Here is a 4,857-nt window from a genome sequence, read left to right as displayed (position 1 = left end):
TGTGTATTGTTTTTAATTACTTGGATTTCCAAGTAATTTATTTAAAAATGAGAAGTAGATAAGTTCTTCTTGCTGGTTTTGGTCTTAGGCTACAATATAGGATTTATTTTTAACCTAAAATGGGATTATAAAATACTTGTTCACCAGGATCTAGATTCTGTGGAATCCTAGAACTTCCAGCAGATATGTTTCCCTTTAACAGATGTTAATTGGACGGTCAAAATAATAGTGTCTGATCCTACATAAGAAAGGAATTAAAATTTAATAAAGGACTCTTGAGTTTTTCTTTCTTTGTGCAAAGGAATAGTAACCTAGTTCTCCATACCAAGATGTTAAAGGGGGAATGTCCCTCTGCAAGATCTATCAGCATTCAGTGAGAGCATCTTTTCCTGAAAAGGTGGTGACCCTGGCCAACATTTACATATAGAGAATGGGGCAAGAGCAAGCTGCCATTACATGAAACATATCTCTACTTCTGTAGGAGTATCTTCCCTCTACAAGAAAACTCAGTTTTGTTTCCAGCTCTGTGTTTTATTTCAGTGAAGTTTTCAGAGAGGTCGCCGTGATAGCCACTTTCTGCAAAAACAAATCAATGGTTCTGAGACACCTTTGCGACTAACACCTTTAAGACACAATTTATTTCAGTGTGAGTTCTTATGGCTTGTAATCCACCCCTCAGACACATGGAACATAATATTTGAGTCAGAGGTTTGTATACAGCATACATGGGAGGAGGTATGAACAAGGGAGGATGGATATAAGAAATTATTCAAAATTGTGGGATCTAAGCTTTCGGCAATGGTTTCACTACTGACTCTTAAACATGCTGAGATTCTACCCTGCTACAGGGAGGCGTTCACCACTCCTTTGGCCCAGTCAGCTAGTCCCTCTCTAGTAGCTTTTATAAGCCAAGAAGGGCAAGGGTCCAACAGACTTGTAGCTTTCACCTCTTCAAGACTCCCATCCACATCATCAGGCTGCAAAAACAGAAACTTTCCATAAATGCAAGACAAACTCAGGCCATAGTTATGTTCACAGGACCTGCATGAATTACAGCATCCAAGTCAGAGCAGATCCGAGCAATTCTACCTGCAAAGTACCATACAAATTCTTCACGGCAGGCTATAGTGTAGTGTGTGTTCTCCTCCAGCGGGCCAACCTGTAATAGGTGCTTGACCATTCAGGAAGAGAGACGTTTGAGCAGCAGGGTGGGCAGTTGACCAACAGAATCCCTGTTCTGTCCTGGGCTATGATGTCTGCTTAAGGAGGGTGGAATCACAATAGACCATTGCAACTCCACCTTCCTGCCCTCCAGGTCTTGTCTGCTGCTATATAGAAAAACCTAGTGGGCAAAGCTGAGTGAGATTAATATCCCCAGCCTCGCACAACCAAGTGTCTGTAATACAACCCAGTTTAGCATGCTCATCCAGGATGGTGGTTTTCCCATTTACCAACCTGGCATTTAGCAGCAGCACATTCAACCCAGGGGGCCGATACCAAGGTTATCCAAGCTATTCAAATGTAGGGACAGCTTAGGGGCAGCTAATACCCTCTCCCACTTCCCCCTTACATAACGCGGTGACTGTTGTCTCCCGTCATATCTCCCCCTGTCCTGTACACTTTGATGGCTATTCTCAGGCTCCTCGCACTGCTCCTCCATTAGTACACAGCTTCAATCAATATTTAAAACTAAGGTTCTTCATCGTGGTCTTCTGTGAATGCACACAAAGGGTTAATACCAGCGCCAGCATTGGGCCTCTCGGAACATTCTCTAGCTGCAAGAGAAAAGTAACAATGTTTAGGACTACCCCTACTGCGCATGCCCAGCCTAACCGTCCCTCAGTTCCATTTTTCCGCCTAGCGGTTTGGAGCCTCTCGTCTTAGCTGCGTCTATTTGCGATCTATTTGATTCCTTGGTTTTGACCTACGCTTCGCTCACGGACTACCCTAGCGCTTTTCCCTTCAACTAGACGACTCGGTTTATTCTATTCTTGGCTTTACTCGGACTGATTTCGGACTGCTCTGCCTTCTCCCTTAAACTAGTCGTTTCGGTTTTGCTTACTGCCCTATGTCCCCTTCCGGGCCATTCAGCAGGTGTGTGGTGTGCGACCGCAAGATTCCCCACCAGGACGGCCACGATACTTGTCTGTATTGTTTGGGGGAATCGCACAACTCCAAAACTTGCCCACACTGCAAAGCTTTCACTACAGCCGCTCTTAAGGCTCGCCAGCAGCGCCTTAAACTCCATCTGTGGGAGTCAACGTTGTCTTCCACGGCGCCCTCGGAGGGGGAAATGGCTTCCACTTCTCGAGCAGCTCCTGTTCAATCGGTCGTCTCCAAAGTTTCCAAAATGTCGAAAAAATCCGCGTCGTCGAAATCGGCCGCTCCTGCTTCGAATCCCGAGCCTCCGGCTCCAAAAGCTAAACCGTCGAAGACATCTAAAGCCAAGGCAGCCGCCCAGCTTAAAATGACATCCATTTGACTTTCTCCGAGCTCGGGCTCGATTCCATCACCGATTCTCGAGGAGTTGTCGAGACGCTTCGAGGCCTCATCCGAGGCACCCGCTCCTCCTCCGGTTCGACGCACTGAAGCGGCACCACCATCGGGAGTGTCTTCCCCGACGCCGAGCCAGTTAGTCGGTGTCACTACTGGTCTCACTTCTGCCCCACATAGCCCTTTTCCTGCGGGCCAGGGGTCGCCTCCCGTGTCGATCTCGTCCGTGCACTCGGACTCGAGATCTCCCCGAGACAAGGTACCTCGTTCACCTGTGCATTCGAGGTCGAAATCTCCTCGAGGCAAACGCTCCCGCACGGAGAAGCATCGCTCCCCGAGTCGGTCCCCTTCCTCCGGCCGCTCGAGGTCGAAGTCTCCTCGACGGAAACGGTCGAAGAAGAAGCATCGGGCTTCCACTCAGTCCGACTCTTCCCATCGTTCGGACTCGAAATCCTCTAAGCGCAAACGCTCTAGGAAGAAGCGCCGCTCCCATCGGCGTCGTAGCAAGCATCGACGTCGATCCTCTTCTTCCTGCTCGGCGGATTCCGACCGCCCTAAGCGTCGTAAGCGCCATCGACGTCGACGCGAGCGTTCGAGGTTTCTTCCCTCGTCTTCGACGTCCGCATCTCGAGACCGGTACCACAAAAAGATCCGGTACATATACCTGTCTTCTTCCTCGGAGTCGAACCGGCCTCGACGTCAACGCCGAGCTATTCGAGTCGGAGAACAGCCTCCTACGCTACCTGTTGCCCCTCCTCCGCAACCGGTTCCTTCCACCTCGGCGCCAACTGCGGTCCCAACTCGACCCCCGACAGCGCCGGTCGACATCGAGAAACCCCCTCCAAAGAAGAAGAGGGATGTCTTCTCCTCCGATCCAGATGAGGTGTCCATGGAGCAGTCTTCTGACTCTGATCAGGAACAACCCCCACCCCTTCCACCGCACGATTTACCTCCGGGTGATGTGGTGCTCTCGGATACGGGTGATCCTCACGCCTCTTCTCCATCTGAGGATTTTTCTTCCTACTCTCAGATGATGTCCAGACTTGCCAAGACCCTGAAGCTGGACTTGAATCTCCCTTCCCCTCCGGGTGAGGACTTGTTCTTCGGGGACATCAAGAAGGACAGTACCGCTCCCCCTAGCATAGCCTTTGTGCCTGTAGTTATGGAGGCCATTAAGGAGTTCTGGGCCCAGCCTGCGACTACTCCTAATGTCCCTCGCCGCACAGAACACTTCTACAAGATTCATGGGGCTGACACTCACTTCTTACTCAAGCATCCGATTCCGAACTCACTCATTGTTGAAACGAGCTGTTCAAGGCCATCGGCCAAGGCTCACGTTACCCCCGTTGACAAGGAGGGTAAGAAACTGGAAATCATCGGCAGGAAAATCTACTCCCTTGTCACCTTGTTACTTCGAGTCATAAATTATCAGACTGTTCTAGGGGCTTATCACAAACAGTTATGGCTTAAGCTTTTGCCAGGACTGAAATTGATACCTGAAGACACCCAGCAAGCTTTCCTAAACTCATATGAGGAAGCTCAGACGGTATCCAAATATGAACGCCTTTCCATCAGACATGCAGCAGAGATTTCTGCCAGAGTTCTCATGTCTGCCATCTCTATCCGGCGCCATGCTTGGCTCCGTTCTGCAGACATAATGGAGGACGTCAAGTCAAAAGTCGAGAGCCTCCCCTTTGACGCTACCGGGCTGTTCAACGAAAAAACCGACTCCCATTTAGAAGACCTTCACAAGGCCAAGAGGACTGCCAAGTCCTACTCTGTTCAAACTCAATCTAGACAGCGACGACCCCAATGGCGTAAATCTTATGGTCAATATCAGCCCTCTCAACAGTACCGTCCGTACAAACACTTACCTCAGCAGCGCTCTGGCCAGTCCTCTTCTTCCGTCCAGGGCTATCAGGGATACCGGCCTCGTCCGTCTCATCGCCGCCAATCCTTTAAGCCGCCTGGAAGAAAACAAAAACAGTATCTTTGACTTTTGGCCCCCCATTTTTACCCACTCACCACCTACCACCCGTCTTCAACCATTCCTTCACAACTGGTCTACCATCACAAACGACACTTGGGCTCTAAAAATTATTCAGCACGGTTACCAGCTGGAGTTTATAAGATCTCCTCCGCTGGGTTTCATAAATCACTCTCCATTCGACTCCTCGCTAGAGGAAGAAATATCATCTCTCTTGCGAAAAGATGCCATCTATACAGTACCACCCCGCGACATACAACGCGGGTTCTACTCCCGCTACTTTGCTGTCTCAAAAAGAGGAGGAGGCATAAGGCCCATCCTCGATCTAAGACTCCTAAACACTTACCTGCGACCCAGACGGTTTCGAATGCTCACCT

The sequence above is a fragment of the Pogona vitticeps genome, chromosome 6 (assembly GCF_051106095.1).
Source record: "Pogona vitticeps strain Pit_001003342236 chromosome 6, PviZW2.1, whole genome shotgun sequence".
Classification (NCBI taxonomy): domain Eukaryota; kingdom Metazoa; phylum Chordata; class Lepidosauria; order Squamata; family Agamidae; genus Pogona; species Pogona vitticeps.
The sequence above is the reverse complement of the archived record's forward strand: the minus strand, read 5'-3'. Positions refer to the sequence as shown.